This window comes from Gossypium hirsutum, chromosome A06 (genome assembly GCF_007990345.1).
Source record: "Gossypium hirsutum isolate 1008001.06 chromosome A06, Gossypium_hirsutum_v2.1, whole genome shotgun sequence".
In the NCBI taxonomy this organism is placed as follows: domain Eukaryota; kingdom Viridiplantae; phylum Streptophyta; class Magnoliopsida; order Malvales; family Malvaceae; genus Gossypium; species Gossypium hirsutum.
In genome coordinates, this window is record NC_053429.1 from 27,515,962 (window position 1) to 27,538,739 (window position 22,778).

Below are 22,778 nucleotides of genomic sequence, written 5' to 3' on the forward strand. Positions count from 1 at the left end.
GAGCCCACATGGGACGTATTATGGGCTTTTGGGCCCATTTCCACTGTTTGACTGTTAAGGTCGCACGGGTTGCCTAAGACAACTGTGGGCCTACTAATGGGTCGGTAAGTACACTTAGACCCCATATTGATGAGATGACTGTTATACCCACAGAGGTAAAATGACTGAAATACCCCTTTGCTATATTTGACTGTAATCGAGCATGACATATTGCATGCACGTATATATTATGACATGACATGTTGCATGGGGGTGGGTTTGCTATATTTGGAGGAAGTGTATTGTACTAGTAGCTCTGCTGCATATACTATTTAGTGCCATAACCAGTGCTATATTCTGGAGTGTTGGGATGGGTGGGTTGATTTTATCTGCACATGGAGTGTAGGGTTAGGCGGAGTGGAGTGTAGAGGATGGATGGGTAAGATCACTGCTTGCATCTCTAATATTGTACTGTATTAGGCTAAGGCCCACACTAATACTGTTACCGTCATGGGCTGAGGCCCACACTGATATTGCTATTGAAAAGGGCTTAGGCCAAGACTTTTTACACTGCTTAATTTTCTGTTTGATAAATAGGGATTTTGTCAAGTTTAGGAGGTTCTTCGTTAGTAGGATTTTGATGTTCTAGGGCGGTTGAGAATATTGAGGGGAGTTAGGAGTATGTAGCCGAATCCTAGGAGTGTTGTGGGGAGAAAAGTTAGAAGTTTTGAAGGGTTTGGATAGTGTTTAGTGGAGTGATTTAAGGAGTTAGATGAGGAGTGTGGTTGTGCCGATTGTGGTCTCTCATTTTTTGGCATTTTTGGCTTTTGAGAAAAATGAGGAGGTTGGTCATTGTTTCAGCTCATTTCTCTATTCACAACTTTTTGGTTTCGGTTATTCGTTTTCGTCATTTTTGGTCTCTTTCAGAATTTGTCTCTTGTGGCGTTTCGGTCATCGTTTTCCTTGGGTTCTCTTCACTCTAGTAACAATTCTTTAGCTGAACAACCACTTTTATTCCTCTCCCTCACCCCAACGTTACCCCTTTTGATTGTATACATCTTCTTTCTTCATCTTTTTTCTCTTCTTCTCCCTTCACAGAATATAGCATCTTTTCTCTTTGGATTCTCGAGTTCTTCAAAGTTTATTTCTGTCCATCTGGTTTTTGAGACCGATTACTCCATCCCTTTGGTTGCGATTAGGTGTTGTGCATTGACAAGTCGGTAAGTATTTTTGCACTGCTAGAAGCCGAATACTCTTCTCTTCCCTTGTTGTTGATTCTTACCCCTTTTCTCCTAGGTGTGGTGATTCTTTCATGTTTTGGAGGTGCTTGGAGAGTGAAGGAATTGCCAGTGTTTATTGAGCAGTTAAACCTTTTCCTCTTTACTGAATCAAGGTAAGTCTACTTACGATAATGGGGCTCTTTGGGAACGTGACTTACTTAGGAAGGTGTTAGTCGATTGTTTACTTCTCTTATCTTTGGGTTGTGTTTTCAATAAGCTGTATTTTCAGTCTCATGTTATGTGTTTTGGTCATCGATAATGGGTTGTTCTCCATGCAGTTATTCGGTTGGGAGAGTAAACCAGCCTTCGTCAACGGTTCTGGTAGGGCTAATCACCCATTTGATTAAGGCAAGTCCTAGGTGTTATGTTAAGTTGGGAATTAGAAGGGTGATTAACCCTAGTATAAATTGACTAATGGATTATCATGACTGAATATAGGTTTGAGGAAAACTCTTCGACTAGGCGCACGTTTTGCAATAGGTGTGTAATCACACTGCTTCAATTGTGAAACGGAAAAAGCTAAAAAATTGGTACCATCGATGCAACACGGGCGTACACGCGCTTGTGTAGTCATCTATATGCATAAATGCGAGCATGTGACTGTAGAGACCACCACGAGCGATTTCGTAGGTTTAGGTCGTTTTGGGCCATGTTTGGCCGAAATGGGCCGTGTGGGCCCCATGGGCTTGTGAACCCTACACATGTAAACCACACTATTTCGTCGAGATAATTGGGTCGGTAGAGTAGTTTACACTGCCAAGGCCATTATTTGGGCTTATTGGGCCACACGAGCGTGTGAGCCCACATGGGCCGTATTATGGGCTTTTGGGCTCATTTCCACTTTTTGACTGTTAAGGTCGCACGGGTTGCCTAAGACAACTATGAGCCTACTGATGGGTTGGTAAGTACACTTTGACCCCATATTGATGAGATGACTGTTATACCCGCAGAGGTAAAATGACTGATATACCCCTTTACTAATTTAATTGTAATTGATAGCGTTATTTCGTGATAGGTTTTAAATATTTATAATTAATCATTCTTAAAACTAACTATTATCGCTATGTAGGCAAGTATACTTATCGAACAGTAGTATAATTTTAGCAAGACCAGATTGTCGAACCCAAAGGAACTAAAAGTACTAGTAATAACTGTTTTTTTATTATCTAGCCTAAGAATAATGAGGTTTTGTTTTGACTAACTAATTATCTAAACTAAGAACTCACAGAGAATAGAATTGGGGAATTGCTTTTGGGAAAATCGATTGACTTAAGACAATACCTAAGGAAAAATCCACCTAGACTTTACTTGTTAATCTGGCTCCGAATGGGACGATTTATTCATTCAACTTGTTCCATAGAGATCCCTAAGTTATGTTATTATCCCTATTCAAGACTAATAACATCTAATCCCTAGATTGAATAATTGAAACCTTTCTCTAATTAACACCTTAAGGTTGCATTAACTCGATCTATGGATCCCCTTATTAGTTTCACCCTAATCCGGCAAAATCTTGTCACCCTATGTTTAGGCACGCAAACAACTCCACTTAATTATGACAAGTGTACTCTTAGACAGGGCCTATTCCTCCTCTGAATAAGAGCTTATCTTGAATCAGTATCCTGGGATATCAAAATAAGAATTAAGAACACATAACTAAGAACAAGTTAAATATATATCATACAATTCAAAAAATAATAACAAGATTCATCTTAGGTTTCATTCCCCTTTGGTGTCTAAGGGATTCAGTTCATAACTAAATAAGAAAACATCTCAGAATAATAAAGAATACAAAAGATAAAGAAAGCCCAAAACTCTTGAAGGGGAAATTGAGGAGAGAACTTCAGTCTTGATGATGAATCCGGCTTCTGAGATGGATCAATCGGCTTCCTTCGAGTAATTCCTTCCTTCCTCCCTGTGTGTCCCCTTTTCTTCCTCCTCTAGGGTGTATTTATAGGCTTTGGAATGCCTAAGAGCCTTCAAAATTAGCCTTTTCCAAATTGGACTCAACTTGGGCTCGGCAGGGACATGCCCATGTGACACGCCCATGTGCAATTACTTCAGATCGTGCTCGAGCCTGCCAAATTGACACAGCCGTGTGGTTTGCCCGTGTGAGGAGGTCCAGGTCATGTTGAATTGGTACTTTGGCACATTTTTCTCTATTTTTGGCCCGTTTCTCGTTCCTTTCGCTCTTCTATGCTCTCCTAAGTATAAAACATGAAATTAAAGCATTAGGAGCATCGAATTCACCAATCCTAATGGGAAATCATCCATAAAATGCATTAAACATGGGGTAAAAATATGTATAAATTACGATTTACCAAATACCCCATCACTTAAGCATTTGCTTGTCCTCAAGCAAAATTCTTAGCTCATAATCAAAATAAATTCTTCTCAACTTATAATTTCTATCGATAATATCTCAAAATAATCCACAGGTAATCATACATTGAGAATTCAAGTCAAAGAACATCAAAGTTTCAAACACTCCAAGTTGAGCATTTTATTCTGAAAACATGGTGTCTTCCCTCGTCTAGGTAATTACCTTGTATTCAAAATGTCATAGAGTTTTACATCCTCACTAAAGATTCACTCAAATCACTCTAGGTGTTTAAGGACAATAAATGAAGCACTCAATAGTCAATAATGAAAAGTCATTACCATAGGCTTACATGAAAATCAAATCTCCACCACTATAAATTGAGATGATACATAAATCAAAAGGTCTTTAAAGGGTTGTAATGAGGCTTAGTTAGGGGGTGTGGTCAGAAGCTAAAAGAAAGGGTTAGAATCGAGATTGAGTTGAAAAATTACTTAACTAGAAAAATATTTAATCATCACTTACGTACAACATAACTCCTTCGCTGACTATGGAATTTAAATACTGAAGCTTACAAACAAAAGATCACTACTAATGTGACAGCTCTAATTTGACCCTAGTCGGGAAGTGGTTTTAGGACCACAAAACTGAGTCACAAAATTATTTAAATGCTCTTTTCTATGTTTATAATATGTGAAGTATCATGTGTGAAAGTATCATGTCTAAATTTTGTCATTTGAGTGTGAAATTATGAAAAAGGACTTATGTGATAAACTTGAAGAATGTGTTAGGAAGAAATGAGGTGACCGAATAATGCATGGCTTATTAAAAGGGAGGACTTGCATGTCAAATTGTCCAATTTAAAGTTAGCGGCCGGCCATGATAATTATGATTTGTAATATATGCATTTTATATATATAAGAAATATAATTATTAAATGTTTTATAATATGAAATAAGAATTAATAAAACAAAAAGGGGTGAAAAAGAACAAAGTTTGTTCATCTTTGTTCTTCCTCAGCCGAAAAACCAAGTAAAAGAGAAAAGGAAAAGTTTCTAAGAAGTTCGACCATGCTTGTAACTAGATTGAGGTATGTTTGATATTATTCTTTGAAATTCATGTATATTTTAAGTTGTTAGTTTGAATTCTACCTAGCCCATGGTTCAAATTTTGCTATTTGATGGAGATGATATTCGGCCATGGATGTTGTATTTCTTGGTTGGTGTTTTGATGTTTTTGTGATGAGGCATGAAGATGGTTGATTTTAAGCATTTAATAAAAAGGATTGGATGTGAGTGTGTGTGTGTGAAATAGCAAATGATGAGTCTTGGTAACTTCATGAAGTGTTTAACCATTGTGTTAAAATGTTATACTTGTGTTTAAATTTGGAATTTAATAGTTATATGGTTAGTATGGGTATAGATGACCGAATATGAACATGAATTATGATGTGAATGAATTGTTGTTAAATAATGGCCGAATGTGCTTAAATCCATGCAAGGTTGGGTTTGTTAGTAAATTGAGGTAAATAGAATGAATTTACCATTTGTAAATTATAAATGTGAGAACATATTTGATTGAATTGAAAATGTCATTGTGCTATAATCGTTTAAGCAGTTAGAAAGATTGTCGAATATGAATTAAAGAGAAAAATGAGGTGAAGGATGAGTTTGAGCTTGTAAATGATATATGTGATTTAATTGAGAATTTATAATCGACTAAAGTGATCATTGTGTAATTATTTATATATTTTTATTTATTTATAACGGTCGAATGTAGCATGAATAAGGATGTGAATAAATTGTAGTTATAAAGGTTGTCAATGAAAAATATGAGTTGGATGAGCTAATGCCAAATGGACTTGTGGAATTAAGTATTAAAAGATTTTTTAATTAATTAGTTAAGTGATATTCGACTATATGAACAGCATGTGCACTTGATTTTATATTAAGGTCTAAGAGTGGTTGTATGAAAGTAAGGTTAATGAATGTAGTAGTGCCATGTGAAGTGTGTAAATTACATGACTTTGATAAGTGTGGTTTGTGTTTTGAGACTTATCAATGTTTTTTTTATGTGCCGAATGTGATTTTGGATGAATGAGATGTGATAATTATAGTATTTTATAAATTTCCGAATGTGGTTTTAAATAATAGAGATGTGATAAGTTGAATTTGTTAATCAAGATCAAGAGCATAAGGAGCCAATTTTGGATAAAGGGAAAGCGAAACTAGCCGATTAGTCAATCCGTAGTTATTCGATAAAATCCAAGGTAAGTTCTTAAGTGTTTGTGTTTGATCATGTTATATGCTTAAGAGTTGAATAATCAGAATTAAGAATATGTTTGATTGTATATATATACATATGTTCTTTGTGTTGAATGAATATTAAATTAAAGTTAGGAGCCGTATGTGACTAGCATATCTAGTCGACTTTGATACTATTAAATGATGTACTAAGATATGTGTTCCAATGTGGAAATTAAACCCTATGTGGTTGAAAGGATGAAAATCTTTGTTCATAGATATGTGTTTCAGTTATACGTAATTGAAGTATAAGTTATGAAAGTATGAAAGAACAGGTGACTTGTTTATCGAAATGCGATATTCGGGCCTCGGCCTAGCAAGCTTTAAGCTGGTGAATAATATTATCGAGCTTCGGGCCTAGCAGGCTATAATGCCGGTGAGATAATATCGGGCTTCGGGCCTAGCAGGCTATAATGCCAGTGAAATGATATCGGGCTTCAAGCCTAGCAGGTGAAATGCCGGTGAATGAGTTCAGACTTAAAGCCTAGCAGGCTACGTGCCGGTGATGAATTCGGGATTAAAACCTAGCAGGCTAAATGCCGGTGATTTGATAAAAGTCTAAGACTATGAGACCTTGTGTTAAATCGGCAATTGAATTTGTTCAATGCATTAAGTTGGCCAGGTATGTGATATATACTTATACATGTTAGATCGATTGGAATTGAATCATGAATGTGAAATGAGAAGCATAGGTGAAGATGTCATATATGTATGTGTGTATTCGGTCATGGTGAAAGGTTATATGAATTATGTGAAATACCATTTAGATATGAATGACGAAAGTAACCGTGGTTATGAAATGGTACAATGGTTAAATTTGGTTGAATTAAAGTTGACACTAAAGTATTTAAATGCCTATGTCATATATGTGAGTAATGGTAAAACCATCGTAAATTATCGATAAGGGTGGGCTATGTGCGGAACCATCATATAATTGCTAATTTGAACGGTTGTGTGTGAATCATTGAGCATGATGTATTGTATTGAGATTATGCTTAAGTAAAATTATAGATATTTGATGAAATTGATTGGTGATATACATGTTTAAATAATATGAATGCAAAGAATGTGTGAAAGAGTAAATTTGTAATAAATCTGCTTGGGACAGCAACAATAATGTAAATTTGTAATAAATCTGCTTGGGACAGCAGCAGTAACGTGATTTTGGAAAATCACCATAAATTGTTTGAGTTGAGTTAGAAGCTGAATAAATTATGTAATTAAAGCTTAATGAGTCTAGTTTCTTATAAAAGAAACCATGTAAGCAAAAGAATTTCTGATAATGAGATATTTGAAGTGGCGTGAGACAGAGTCAAATGACTTCGGGGTCCCCTGTTCTGTTTTTAGAAAATCATTATAATTTGTACAAAAATGGTTATAAGATAAAATTTATATGCTTAGACTCGTAATGAGTATAGTTTCAAATGAAATCAACGAGAACATATTTTGAATTCTGTATAATGAGAAATTTGATTCGTAGTGAAGAGTGGTCAGATTAGGCCAACAGTGAATCAGGGGAAACTTTAAGAAAAATCTGGTATTGATTGGCCAAACTAAAAATTCTGAAAATTTTATGGATAGAAGATATATGAGTCTATTTTCAGGTAAAAATATTGGAAATTTATTTGGAGTTTAGTAGCTCCAGTTATAAATAATTTAGTAATTTTTGCTCAGGAAGACAACTTGTAGTGAATTTGTGATTATGTTGTAAACATTGATAAAACTTGTTAATAAGTTGCTTATTGTTTTCTTATAAAATTACTAAGCGTAAAGCTTACTCCCCTTTTCTTTCCCATATTCCCTAGGGTTGCCAGGTTAGCTCGGGTTGGAGGCCGTCAGAGATATTATCACATTGTCGAGCCTACGCTATCGGCGTAAGTAAATCTTAGTGTTTCGAGTCTATGGCATGTATAGGGTTGTAAAGTTGAGTATGTAATATTATGATTAAGCCAAAGACTTTGGCTTGTTATTAAGGTAGTTTGATTATTCATATGCATGTATGTTATTATCTACTGTGATGTGGTTTATAGCATGTATATTTAGAATTTGAATTGTGATTCATTGTTGAGTAAGTAAATGATACAAGACTAAGATATTGGTAAATATTTAATAATGCCTCATGAATTTTTTAAGGTCTTGTAAGCCCGATTAAGGGATAATATACGCGTGTATGAAAAGTTTAAAATTGATCAAAAATTTTTAGGGCCTGGTTTTATATAAATGGTTGAGTTTAAATCTGGTAGCACCTCGAACCCTGTTCTGGCGAGGGATACAAGCGAAGGGTGTTACAACTAATATGTATACATGTTTTTTTTTGTTTTTTTTATGAATGAGTTAAATAACATAGACTAACTATGAAGAGCAAGACATAGCTAAGCAATTTATTCAACTCAAATCTAGACAAAAATAGGGATCAAATAATTTTGGGGATTTCAACAATAATGGTTAAGGGTTAATATTAAGGGTAATACAAGAAATGGCTTGTTAGCTCAATGGGGTTTACTAAGGGTTAATCGTGGAGGTAGGCTTTTGATGGCATGAGTGGGTTAATCCTAAGTGCCTTTCTCATTTTGACATATCAAATCAAATGGTGTGGTCTTGACATGCATAATCAAGCAAGTTCTAGAATAACAGTTCAATACTAACGCACTCAAAGCAATAATAAAAGTGAGCATGAAAGAATTAATAGATGCTCAAAAGGCTCAGGAATCTCACAAAAATTATGGCTTTTTGATGTTTAAAACTTGTGAATTCTAACTCAAAGTAATACCTAAACTTTGGGGAAACAATCTAAAATTTTAAATTCTTAAAAATCAACTTATCATGCTTGATTCTCTAATGTCTTGAAGTTTAAACAATCAATGCATAAATGCCTATGTTTTAATTCAAGATATATCAATCAACGTCATAAATCAATCAAAATTTATCCTAAATACGATATGAGAGCTTTTCAAGAGAACAAGATAGTCATTCAGGGATTTTTCTGATAATGAAATAAATACCCCCCACACTTAAGATGTACATTACCCTCAATGTACAAAGATAGATATTAGAATATAAAAATAAGAAAGGGAGAGAAGTGAAACTTCCTGTATGATGAATTCCTCGAACTGGAGTTTTGGAGAGTAATCGGTGCGAGAGTGGAGGAGGATACTCCGGCGGTGGTAGAGGTTCATTAGGCCATAAGTCCTGCGCCAAAAGAATATTATATCTAGTGGTAGCTATGGTCGTGGTTGATCAAGACATGGCAGTCATGGAGAACCTTTCCCGATGGAGTTTGTAGTTCCTATGCGATGATAAGCTTAAGAGCTCTGTATAACTGTGATAAAATCAAGAACTTTTTAGGGGATATTAGGAAGAATAATTACTCATAAAGAAATAACTGAAATTGATAATTAAAAATAAAATTATAAAATCAAATAAAAATAAAAAGTAGTTTTAATAAAATTAAAAACATAAAATAATAAATAAATGTTTTTTAAACATCTTCATCGCTGGATGGTTCGCGAGGTGGGACTGGCGATGAGATATGGAGCTACTGACAAATCTACTGTAGAGTAGCATCAATGTTGTCAAATCATTGAAAACACTACTGCTCGAATCGAGTGAGGCGCTCAAAGATGTCAGCATATGAAGTCGCCGTATGAGATGGACGAGAGGGTGGTGGTGGCTGAGTCGGTGGGTCCTCATGCTGTGGAGGGACATCAACAAGAATGTCCTCGTAGGCCTCCTCCTCGGTAGATTGGGCAAGACGATATTAAGGAGGCTAGGTTCCTCGGCGCTTTTTGATCATCCTCATGCTAAGTATGCTCGAGATGCCTTATGGAGACATCTGGCCAATGAGGGTTGGGTTGCGGTGCTGAGGAGCCTGAAGTGTTGAGCCAACCGAGTAACATAGGGGCCAATGGAGATGACCCCTTTCCTATGCCACTCCGTCTGGTGCTAAATCGCGAGGGCAATGAAATAGGCAAGGTCGATGACGTGCCCGTGTGACATACACCATAAAAAGTAGGCGTCGTGAGTGTTGACGACACCGGTCCTCTCTCACCATCCTGTAATCTGTGAGCCAAAATGGCGTGTAGGTACCTCAGAGATGGAGGGAGAGCCGATGCCTTGGAGCAGATAGGATTATAGGTGGCCCCACCTGGTACTAGTGCGTCCCAGCACCATGAAGGAGAACGATGGATGTGGTGGTTGAGAGCATATAAGTCATTCTCCTCCTTGAATTCCTCTGTATATAAACCTAGTGTCGTACTGAATTCTAAGACGCTGAGTTGGCGGACTAATCCACCTAGACGAAATTGAACCGTGCTGAGATAATCGTAGTTCGTCATCACAGTCTGAAGATGAAATGTGGAGCATAATTCCATCATAAGCTAGATATACGTCAGCTCGTTGATCCCAAAGAAAAGCTCCTAAGGGTCAGTGGTTAGGAGGGCCCGAATCACTTCAGCCAATTGAACTTGTTGTACTGCAGCCCAGTCGATGCAGTGGCCCGTAATTAAGGTCGGGTCCAGAGTATTTGGAATAGTTCTTCTTGGGGCCCGATGGGAAACCTCAAGAAATGGTGACGAACTTTCGCGATAGGACTCGAGGAAGATGACTCTCCCTTCCTTTTCTTTGAAGCAAGGACAGCGGCCTTTTTACCACGTGAAGATGACATGGTACCTGTAAATATAATCATCAAGTCGTCTTGATGAGTGGTCAAAGTAAAACGAATAAAAATTTTAAATAAAAATCATAATTTCAGCCACAACTATCAGCACTTAACAATTTTAATTAAACTAATCCATACTTTTGTAGCATTACATAATAGTAGCATGAATAACTAAAAAAAATTGCAAAGAATAATGTATAGAAGAACAAAAATGTCAACACAAAAGGCATGAGAAATCATGAATATTTACGTAAACTAGTCAAATGGAGTAGAGCAATCATGTAATGAGTAAGAATTTTAACATGAGAAAGATAATAACTATTCTAGATATAACATTTGTATGATAAAAATAAGAAAGGAACATGAAAATTTTCATATTATTATGATAAATAGCCCTAGAAATTAGTAAGAATAAACGAGAAAAGAGTGAACAAATGCTAGAAAGAGGATAATAGGCGTAAAAAATGGAGTTGGAGGCGGCGCACGGGCATGGCAAGGAAGCCGTGTGGACTTGCAGCAGCTAGGGTTAGGGTTTTTGAGTGGGGAAGACAATGAATAGTGCAGGGTATTTATAGATTTTGGGGCACACGACCTAGTAACACGCTCGTGTTCCCCAATTTCAGCCCGTGTGATTCGTGAATTTTGAATTTGGGCGTGTCTAACATTTAGTACACGCCTGTGTTCCTTGGGCATGTGGGTGTACACGGCTGTTTCTGGCGTCGTTCGCATCTCCCACGCCCGTGTAGGTAGACCCACGCCCGTGTCAATCTAAAAAGTTCGACCACGGGTGATAGACACGGGCGTGTCACACACTCGTGCTGTTTTAACAGGTTCACCCACGATTCTTCCACATGGGCATGTCGCACGCCTGTGTTGTTTGGCAGGCTCGACCACGGCCATGTCGCACAGCCATGTCGTTTTATCGTAACCTGTGTTGTGAAAATCATTGCCCTATTTTCACACGGCCCTAAGCATGCCCATGCTCTTGGCCGTGTCTGTGTGGAAGACCTATATTCAAGAGCTCCATTAGTAAGTTAGGTGTTGAAGACTAAATTTTAAAGAAGTTAATACAGTTAGTGCTCAGGTTGCCTCCCGAGAAGCACTTATTTATAGTCTAAGCTCGACTTACCTCCTCGTTGAATGGTCATGGTGGTTCGAGGAGTTTATACTCATCATTCCTGCTGTCAATCTCATCAAAATAAAGTTTTAAACGGGTGTTGTTTACCTTAAAAGTGCCGAACTTGGGGTGACTTACCTCAACTGTACCGAATGGAAAAATACTAAGTACCGTAAGAGGGATTTCTTCATTTGGTCTGGAAGTAACAATGTGAGGATCTGCGGCATCTAGTAAGACTTCATCTCCAACCTTAAGTTGATTTGGAGAGGTACCGAGCTTGTTCTAGCATAGTTTTGGTTTATCATGTGTTCTCAGTTTATGTGTTCGCCATTCATCTAGCTCCTCTATTTGCAGCCTTTGTTCTTCATGAGCAGGTCCTCTACTATTGCTTGAGAATTACTCATGTGCTTCCTTCAGACTCATTTCCTGCAAAGTAGGTTGTACCATATTGTTAGATTTAGTAGAATGGGTTAAACGATCACCTTTCAATTTTCGATGTGTTGCCAGAATTGAGAGCTTGAAGGGTGATTGTTTCGTCTCCCACACGGAGTGTGAGTTTACCTGTGCCAACATCAATAATTGTTTTAGCAGTTGCTAAAAAGAGCCTTCCTAGAATTAAAGGAGTGTTGCTATCCTCCTCTATGTCTAGAACAATAAAGTAAACGGGAAATATAAATTTATCAATTTTAACTAACACGTCTTCAATAATACCCCTAGAAAAGCTTATAGTTTTTTCTACTAATTGAATGCTCATCCTAGTCTATTTGGGTTTCCCGATACCTAGTTGCTTAAACATTTTTTAAGGCATGACGTTGATACTAGCCCTTAAATCAGCTAATGCATTATTAACATCTAAACTACCAATTAAGTAAGGAATTGTAAAACTCCCTGGATCTTTAAGTTTGTTGGGTAGTTTATTCTGGAGAATAGCTGAGCAAACTGTATTTAGCTCCACATGCGATGCCTCGTCCAACTTCCACTTATTTGCTAAAAGCTCCTTTAAAAATTTCATTGCTTTTGGCATCTACGATAGAGCTTTAATAAACGGTAAGTTAATGTGTAATTCTTTTAAGAGTTTAAGGAATTTACCAAATTTTTCATCTAAGCGGTCTTTCCTTGTCGCGTTGGGTATGGCACAGAGGTTTATATTCGACATTCACTAATTTGTTTTTATTGTAACCTACCTCACCTTGACCTCTGCTTAGCACAGTTTCTTGCCTCGGCTCTGGTTTAGGCTCAATGACTCTTTCGTCATTTTGAATATTAATTGCATTGAGCTGTTCCCTTGGGTTGGGTTTAGTATTACTTGGCAAGCTACCTTTTGGTCATTCGGAGATTATTTTAGAAAGCTGGTCTATTTGAATTTTGAGCCCTTGAATTGACACTTGTTGATTTTCAAGTGTTGTCTCGGTGTTCTGGAAACGGGTTTCTGACATCGACATAAACTTTGTGAGCATCTCTTCAAGGTTCGGCTTCTTTTCCTGTTGATAGGATGGTTGTTGAAAACCCAAAGGATGTTGTGGTCTTTGATGTCCTTGACCTCCCCACGAGAAATTGGGAAGGTTCCTCCAACCTGTATTATAAGCGTTACTATATGGTTTATTTTGGGATCGAGAGTTATTGTTACCCATATATTGGACTTATTCTTCCTCGATGATAGGGTTGAAGGGTTGATACTCTGTACATGCTCCTCCTCCATTCATCTTGCACCTCATTACTGGATGTACCTGGGTAGAACCAAGTAAACCATCAATCTTTTTATTTAAAAGTTCTACTTGGTTTGACAGCATAGTAACCGAATCGACGTTATAAACGCCTACTGTTTTAGTTGGCTTAGTCTTTATGACTTGCCATTGATAGTTATTCAGTGACATCTCCTCTATAAACTCATAAGTATCTTCAGGTGTTTTATTATTAATGGTTCCGCTAGCAGCTGCGTCAACCATTTACCGAGTCAAAGGATTCAGGCCATTATGGAATGTTTGAGCCTGTAGCCAAAGCAGTAACCCATGGTGAGGGCACCTTCTCAGTAAGTCCTTGTGTCTCTCCCATGCATCGTAAAGAGTTTCTAAGTCTATCTGCACAAAAGAAGAGATATCATTACTTAATTTGGCCATTTTAGCCAACGAGAAATATTTTAATAGAAATTTTTCGGTCATTTGTTCCCAAGTAGTGATTGACCCTCATGGAAACAAGTTCAACCATTATTTAGCTTCGTTCCTCAGTGAAAAGGGAAACAACCGAAGACGTATGGCATCATCAAAAACGCCATTGATTTTAAATGTATCGCATAGTTCCAAAAAGTTTGCTAAGTGAGCATTAGGATCTTCATCCTGCAAACCATCAAACTGAACAAACTGTTGTATCATTTGAATTGTGTTAGGTTTCAGTTCAAAAGTATTTGCAGCTACAGCAGGTCTAACTATGCTTGATTTAGTTCTTGTTAAAGAAGGTTTAGCATAATCATACATAGTGTGTGGAGAGGATTTTGATTAACCGCAATTAAAGGAGGTAGCTGATTGTCTTGGTTTTTAGCCATCTCTTCGGTTGGGGGTTGAGTATCTTCTTCTTGCTCGTTCTCTGTGTATCTTAAGCTTCACCTTATTTCTCTTTGGTTTCTGCGAATTGTGCGATCGATTTCTTCGTCAAAAAGTAGTGGTCCTGACGGGTTCCTTCTAGTCATAAACTATAAAAACTTGCCAAGAGAAAGAAAAATTAAATTAATAAATAATAATAATAATTAAATTAAATTGCAAGAAAAATAAATGCTAAAGTAATAAAAATTGAGCGTTCCTAATATCTTAATTCCGCGGCAACGGCGCCAAAAACTTGATCGCGTTATTTCGTAAGTTTTAAATATTTATAATTAATCGTTTTTGAAACTAACTATTATCGTGATGTAGGCAAGTTTACCTATCGAACAGTAGTATAGTTTTAGCAAGATCAGATTGTCAAACCCAAAGGAACTAAAAGTACTAGTAATGACTGTCTTTTTATTATCTAGCCTAAGAAAAAAGAGGTTTTGTTTTGACTAACTAATTATCTAAACTAAGAACTCACAGAGAATAGAATTTGGGAATTGCTTTTGGGAAAATTGATTGAATTAAGACAATACCTAAAAGAAAAATCCACTTAGACATTACTTGTTATTCTGGCTCCGAATCGGACGATTTATTCATTCAACTTGTTTCGTAGAGATCCCTAAGTTATGTTATTATCCCTATTGAAGACTAATGACGTCTAATCCCTAGATTGAATAATTGATACCTTTCTCTAATTAACACCCTAGGGTTGCATTAACTCGATCTATGGATCCTGTTATTAGGTTTCACCCTAATCCGGCAAAATTTTGTCACCATATGTTTAGGTGCGCAAACAACTCCGCTTAATTATGAAAAAAGTACTCTTAGACAGGGTCTATTCCTCCTCTAAATAAGAGCTTATCTTGAATCAGTTTCCTGGGATATCAAAACAAGAATTAAGAACACATAATTAAGAACAAGTTAAATATTTATCATACAATTCAAAAAATAATAACAAGATTCGTCTTAGGTTTCATTCCCTTTAGGTATTTAGGGGATTTAGTTCATAACTAAATAAGAAAACATCTCAGAATAATAAAGAATACAAACATAAAGAAAACCCAAAACTCCTGAAGGGGAAATTGAGGTATTATTTAAAATAATTTTAAAGTTTTTTTTTGGGTATATGACTGATTGTTTTGAATTTTACATATTAAATAATTTCTTATATAATTGTAAAAGAGATAATATTAATTTTAATATATTAAAATTATCAATATAGATTAAATTATTTAAGAGATAATAGATAAATTTTATATATATTAAAATTTAAAAAATTGCTAACCCATGCATCTTCAGAGATACAAAATTAATTAATAAATTGAAAAAGTTATTTAAATTTCCTAAAATATTGAAAGAATATATAATTACAAAAGAGAATTTTTTTAAAAAATCTTCTTCTTTTTTTCATATTTTGAAATTTTTTGTTTGTTTTTGTTTTCTTAAATAAAAAATTATATAAAAATTTCAAAATTTATCTAATTCTTTTAAGTATTACTTAAATTTTTAAAAAATATTTATTTAAAATTGATATGAAAAATATAATAATTCAATATAAAAATTTAAAAAAGTCAATCATTAGCTGCGTTTATGATAAAAACGACACAAAAATCAATTTATTTTAAAGTAAACGGCACCGCTTTGGTATAAACGCTGCTAATTTTTAGTTTTGATTGAGACGACACCGTTTTATTTCTCTCCTCGCCCCCTCCAATTTCCTCTTCTTTCTTGATTTTCTTTTCTTTCTCAGCCATTCTCATCATGTTCTTCTATTTCTCTCCCCCGATTTCGTCCTTCAACAAATTATTTCCTCTTCAAACCCTAGATTTGGGGTTTTATTTTATCTTCTCCCTCTCTATTTTCCCCCTTCTCTTTTCAAAATTTTCATTTTTTGCCATGTTTTAGTGTTTTTCGACTTATCAAAATCACAAGTGCAAAAAAAGAAAATCTCATTTTTTCTTGAATCTCAGAGGTACGGATTTTTCTACATTTATGTTTCTTTCTCCTACAATATTTCAAAAACCCAACTATGAATTCGTTATTATTTTAGTTTTTGAAATAAATCTTGATTCTTTTTGTGTTTCATTTTATTGGTTGATTAGAATGGGGGAGATAAAGGACAACGACGCCTACGAGGAAGAGCTTTTTGACTATGAAGAAGAAGATAAGAAACCCCTGACTCTGCCTCCACTAAGGCTGCTGATTCTGCTAAGAAGTTAGTCATTTTAATTTATACATATTTTTAAGGAAAACGATGTTCTAATATAATCTACTAGTTTTAGTGTAAAGTAATTTGATTTTAATTTGCTTCATTTCTTTTTTATGTGGTGTAGGGTGTATGTTAGAATTCACAGTTCAAGATTTAGAGACTTTCTACTGAAACCAGGGCTGCTTCGATCTATTGTGGATTCTGGTTTTGAAAATCCTTCCGAAGGCAAAGTTTTAAACTCATGTCTAATTTTAATATTCGTGAATTCCATGAATTAAGTCATTTTGTTTTTCTTGCTTTTAGTGACTTATAATGGTGGGCAGTATATAAGTTTGGTGTTTTATTCTTTTGATTTACTGTTTTGGATGAAGCATTTGTTGTTGCAGGATATGCTTTATAGTAATCTTTGAAATACTTTGCCTTGAAATTATATTTTCTCAACTTAATTTATCTAGGCATGAAAGTCCTCAAAATTATCATAGCTTTTCTTTTCTGTTGATCCAAACTATTCATTTAAAACTCTTTTATTATATATTAGTAGTAAATATAATAAAATTTAAACTCTCTTTGCTATGTTGTCATTATATGTATACATAATGCAATCATAGCTTTGACATATAACTGAATTTTGAATTTTGTTTCTTCTCTTGATCACTTGTAATCTTTTGAAGCCTACTACTAGCGATTACATTGTCAGAGACATTGGGAATTCCACTCCTCGTTATATGAGATGCACCACCAATCAGGTCATAACAAGCTATATAGATAATTATGGTTTTTTTTGGTACTTTTTTATATGCTTTCATTAAGTTTACACTGCAGTTTCAACACCAGTAATCTATTGGGTTCTTAAATGGATTTTGTAATTTGATCTGCTTATCATATTTTGAATATTTCTTACTAGAGGTTGTGGATTTTGATGAAAGTGGTCCTGTTCGATGTTCCCATTGCAAAGGTTACATAAATCCTTTCATGAAGTTCATTGATCAGGAAAGGAAGTTTATCTACAATTTATGTGGTCAGTATTAATCAGTTTTATGTCCTCATCTCGTATATTTTGCAGTATCTTGTGTATTTTAACTTATTCTTATATTCATACCAGTCTGTTGCAATTATAAGGATTAGTGATACTTAAATTATAGATTTTGTAGCCAGAAATTGTAATTTTCTTATTTCCTTTTGGATAAAAAAATAAGAAAGGCATCTCCTTCACCATCGTGTGAAGAAGGGGAATAAAAATGTCGAATTCTATGTTCATCTTCTTTCCTAAAAAGTTGGAACATTATTTGGATTATCAGCAGAGGGGCCCATAGTATTAGTTAAGAAATGTGCTTCTTTTAACGAAACTTAGGCTGCTTATCCACAAGTTGTCTGTTGGAAAGTAATCCCATGAATAGCAAAAGATGATTACTGATTAATTACCGCTACCTAATTTACAGCTTCTTTCCTTAGACACTTGTACAGAAAAGGGAAAGCAGCTCTCCATCATTTTTATAGTTTTAATTGTATCGTTGAAGTTTGGGGGGAAAATATAGAAAAGCAAGGGGGTTATTTTTTAAAATATTAATTTTCTTTTTCTATTCAAATCTTAAAATTTATTCTTCTTTTTTTTTTCTTGAAAGAACTTAGATTTTCTTTTTCAAGTATGGGCGAAAGTGATATTTTGAAAAGGAAATTAAGGAAAAAAAATTGAAGCTACTGTTTAATGGCACTAATGATTGATAACGTTAAGAATTCTTTATGAATAGTGCAACAATTTCTCACTTAAGAGAAATTATTGAGTTCTATAATTTATTGCTGATTTTTGTTAATTTACTTCAGATATGGGAGCAGCGGCAAGTTTTGACTTTGATTTTAGGGGTTAAAAGATTAAGGCTTTTAAAAAGTATTATTTATAAATTTGATGATTTTAGTATTGTTATTAAAAAATGTTCTGAAAATTTAAAATATTTATTTTATACATGATGGTATAAAGTAAAAGCAAGTTAATTTTGTTTTTAAAAAGTAAGATAATTTAAATGATATTCAAAATGGTTAATAGTATGATATATGAAATATTAATTTAAATGTAAGTATTAATTTAAATATAAGTATTTAATTTGATATAAACATATTTGTTGAGAGTTTCAGTCAATAATGAAGATGACTGTGAATGCTGTCTTTTTTTCTAAATTAATTTTATTATGGAAATGACCTATATGTACAAAGCAAACATATAGTCTGACTCTTAGTTCTAACCTCTTTAGTGATGTCTTGTATAGATTGATTGAGATCCTCCCTCCCAATTCGCTACTATTAATTAATTTGTAAAGAATTTCAGTACAGACTGGTGTGATAGGCTTAATTTATATCTGGGGCGAACATTAACACTCAAAGGATTAGCCATCTCAAAGTATTATACCTAAATTTTAACTTTAAATATTCATACCAGTCTGTTACATCCTTCTTCTCTGTTTCTGCTCTCTAATTATGTTGCTGTAATTATTTTAAATATATTAATTAATATATGGGAATTTTTTTCTTATACCAGTTGGAGTTTCTTAATTATTAATTTACTATGATTTCATATTTAAAGGCTCTCGAGTATTTTGTACTGACTTGGTTTTTTTTGCTCCGAGGATTCAGTGCCGCCAGCATTTAGATACATTGCTTGAAAACATCCCAACAATGTTTCAGAGTAGTACAACTGCTAAGTCATGTTTTGGTGCTGCAATCAAGGTAAGTCATTACAAGGTTATACCTTCATAATCTGTTTGAGATGTTGAGTGTATGTAACTTGGTTACTTGAAGAAAACTGAGGTTAAGATACTGATACATTAATCCTTATCTTAAACAATTTGGTATGTAGTTTTCATATGTAGTTTATTTGAGTGTTGGAGTTTTTGGACTGCTTTCTCAAAATTTTTATTAACTAGAAGTTTTCTAGGAAAATTTGACATGGTCCTGAAATTCAATTTATAATTTGTCGCTACATAATTTGTTGCTAATATTCTTTTATTTTTAGCTGAATTTGCTGAATTAATTGACCAAATTCAGTTTGTTGGTTAACCATAAAAAATTGAATTTGGTAAACAGAAGAGATTTTAAGAAAAATTGATATTTGAATGTTATTTTGGTTATTAGTTACGATTAGTCCTGTTAAGTTTTTATACCTTCATTTTATTTGTTTTGAACTTTTAGTATGTGTTAATTTAACATCTGATGGTGATTAATATCTTCATTGTATTGTGCTTCTAGATTTTGATTTGTTTTGATATTTTGGTTGGATATGTAGAATTATCCATTGAAAAAATGTTGAAGGTTTATTTTGTTTCGTTACCGAAAATGAACCAAATTAACCGAAATATTAAGTTGTTCTCTCTTTTCTTGCAATTTTGTAGTTAACAGATTTGGGTTTCACGTTACATTATTTTGTATGTTGTAGGTACATATTATGCATAGCCTTTTCAATGACTTCTACATTAACAGACTGGAGTAGTGTACAAAAATCTTTTAGACACTTGCAGACTATTCAAATCTATAATATTTTTCCCTCGTGTTTGTAGGTTCATTGGCATCTTGTCCTGATGAGAGTGTAGTTTATGAAGCTTTAAACTTTGCATTGTCCTCCGAGGTATTAGAATTCCTAGTTCAAAACATAGCAATTTGTCTTTTATAAAAGACCAAATTTCCAATTTTCAATGTTGTTTAGGTTCGCAAACAAGATGCTGTATTTGGACTTGTTGTTAGTAAAGGACTTGCTATATTTTATTTATATCTTTATATTTAATCTAATTTTTATTATTTACTTTAGTTTTGATTCTATATTTTTATTTTTATTTTAATATTTAAGATAGCTTGAGTTCTAACTTTTGGATTTTAGTTGTGTTATTAATTTATTATTTTAAATTCTAAATTTAAATTCATCAATTTTTATATTTAGTTTTAAAGTTAAAATTTTCATAGAAAATTTAATTTAAATAGTATTTTTTTATTTATCCTTAAAAATATATAGTTTGAAGTTCAAATTTCAAAAATAAAACATAATATAATATTTATCATAGAAATAAATATTTATTTAATTAAAATAATTTTTTTAATTTTAGCAGCGTTTATGGAAAAAGCGCCGTTAAAGGTCATGTTCTTTAGGGGCGTTTGTGGTAAAAGCGCCGCTAAAGGTCATGTTCTTTAACGGCCTTTGTGGGAAAAGCGCCACTAAAGGTCATGTTCTTTAGCAGCCTTTGTGGGAAAAGCGTTGCTAAAGGCCATGTTCTATAGCGGCGTTTTTTCACATAAACGCCACAAATTTTAACGACGTTTTTTGTGACACTTATAAAGCCCTGCATATTGTTTTAACGGCGCTTATAAACGCCGCTATAGACCTAAAAAATGCTGTTAAAAGTCTATTTTGCTGTAGTGTTTGAACGGGTTGATTACGAAAACTAAACTAGCCTGTATACCAGTTTATAGGGGATAAACCCGCTTAAGCAACAAACAAAGTAATTAAAATGAGAATAAAAAAGATCGAACACGTAAATTTTACGGGCCAAAGGAGATTTAACTATAATAAGGGGGAGAAAAAATATGGAGAGAATTAAAAGAAAAACTCAATGCCCCACAAGAAAAACCTTTTGAAAAATGAACAAAATTCTCTCAATCTAAATAATTTTTTGTTGTGTAACACCTAGAGTAACTTAAGCCTATTTATATGTAGAAATCTGTAATAGCCCTTCTTTTTTAGGTCAAATCAGAACAGTGGTTTTGAGACCACAAATCTAAAGTATAAATATTTATTCTATTATTTCTTTAAGGTCTACAACATGATAGAATAATTGTGTGAAAATTTCATTAAGAAATTTTATCGATTGAGTGCTCAATTTGTCTAGAAAGATTAAATTGCAATAGGTGCAAAACTTGAATTCTATAAGTTAAAGGTTTCTAATTATTACGAAATTCCAAATTAGAGGTCCTTAAATGGTAATTATACCATTATACTTCATAATGAACAAAAATGGACATGGTTAGATAAAATTCCAAAGTTTTGCATTAAGGGCATTTTGGAAAACTAGTAATTAAATGATTTAATAAGCTAAGAATAAGTCAAAAGTTTTATTCATCTTCATCCTCCTATGCCGAAATTTCAAAGGAGTCCATAGCTAGGGTTTTGGCCACTTTCAAGCTCGATCATGATTTTTATGTTTTTAAAGTTGTCTCAACCTAATCTAGCTATTCTAAGGACTAATTTGAAAGAAAATCAAAGTCTAGAATTTTACCCATGTTGAATAAGCTAGTATTTTGATGTTTAATGTTAGAAAATGCATGTTTGTTGTTAGTTAAACAACATTTACAAAGTGATTTTTTATGAAAATTCAAAAAGGGACCTAATTGTAAAAGGTTGTAAAATGTGTGGTACAATGTGAATAAATGGAAAATGTGGGCTGTCATGAGCTTGAAAAAGGTTCGGTTAGGCTTGGGTAACAAAGAAATTGGATGAAAACCATTTTACGAGCCTAGGGGTTAAAATGTAAAATGTCAAAAGTTTAGGGGCAAAAATGTATTTTTTCCATAGTGTGTTTTTGGGCTAATTGAATAATGTGATGATTAAATAAGTTAAAATTGATATTATAGATTAAGAAAAATGAAGTTTGAGTTTAGACTGGGGAAAGAATAATGTTGTGGACTAAATCGAACTGATAGTCGTTTTTGTAATCGAGGTAAGTTCGTATGTTAAATAAGCCTTAATATATTTTATTTAAATGCTTTAATATTGCATGAACTATATGATTGACTATGTGGAAGATTTTAATTCTACAAACGAGTTCGATGACAATTTGACAAGAAAGAAATCCTGTTTGAACCTTAGGAATAGATTAGGATACAAGTGACATGTCACTAGGGTTACCATGTGTTATGTGATTATGTGATCCGGGTGCTGGTCCTGTATGTCCTACTGGTGGCTGAGTATACTGGCATATGTTGCGGTTACTCAACAGCTTGTGTGAGCAGCACCGTATAGCTATGTCTGGACAGACAGCTTGTGTGAGTAGGCCCGTCGATAGCTCGAGAACGAGCAATTATGAGATATGAGACTTAGGTAGCATTGGCTACATATGTGGCACTTAGTGTGCAAAATTCCTGAGTATCTGACATTATTATTCCGAGTGGTTCATGGGTATGTCAAAGATGAGAATACGTGTAAGTTCATTTCGAGATGGTACAAGTATGTACATGAAGCTTATGTTTATTGAATCTCAAGAAATGATGAATTCAAGGTAAGGTTGTGAAGGAATGAATTATGATTGTGAAACTTATGGTAAATTATATCATCTTATATTTTATTCCTAGAATGTTG

The 22,778-nt window shown here is 34.1% G+C and overlaps 1 long non-coding RNA gene and 1 other non-coding gene across 4 annotated transcripts; both read left to right on the top strand.

Annotated features, from left to right (window-relative positions):
• Positions 1-13,660: 13,660 nt before the first annotated feature.
• Positions 13,661-13,767, top strand: LOC121231448 (small nucleolar RNA R71). The gene has a single exon (XR_005929507.1). It is a non-coding gene; the product is annotated as a small nucleolar RNA R71 (small nucleolar RNA).
• A 2,151-nt stretch (positions 13,768-15,918) lies between these two features.
• LOC107962822 (uncharacterized) lies at positions 15,919-20,201 on the top strand. 3 transcript variants are annotated; one of them, XR_001701787.2, is made up of 6 exons: positions 15,919-16,210; positions 16,341-16,453; positions 16,572-17,231; positions 17,354-17,465; positions 19,073-19,165; positions 19,993-20,201. It is a non-coding gene; the product is annotated as an uncharacterized lncRNA (long non-coding RNA). The 3 variants fall into 3 exon arrangements; XR_001701786.2 differs by having other exon boundaries at positions 16,572-17,193; positions 17,352-17,465; XR_001701785.2 differs by having other exon boundaries at positions 16,572-17,465.
• The last annotated feature ends 2,577 nt before the right edge of the window (positions 20,202-22,778 follow it).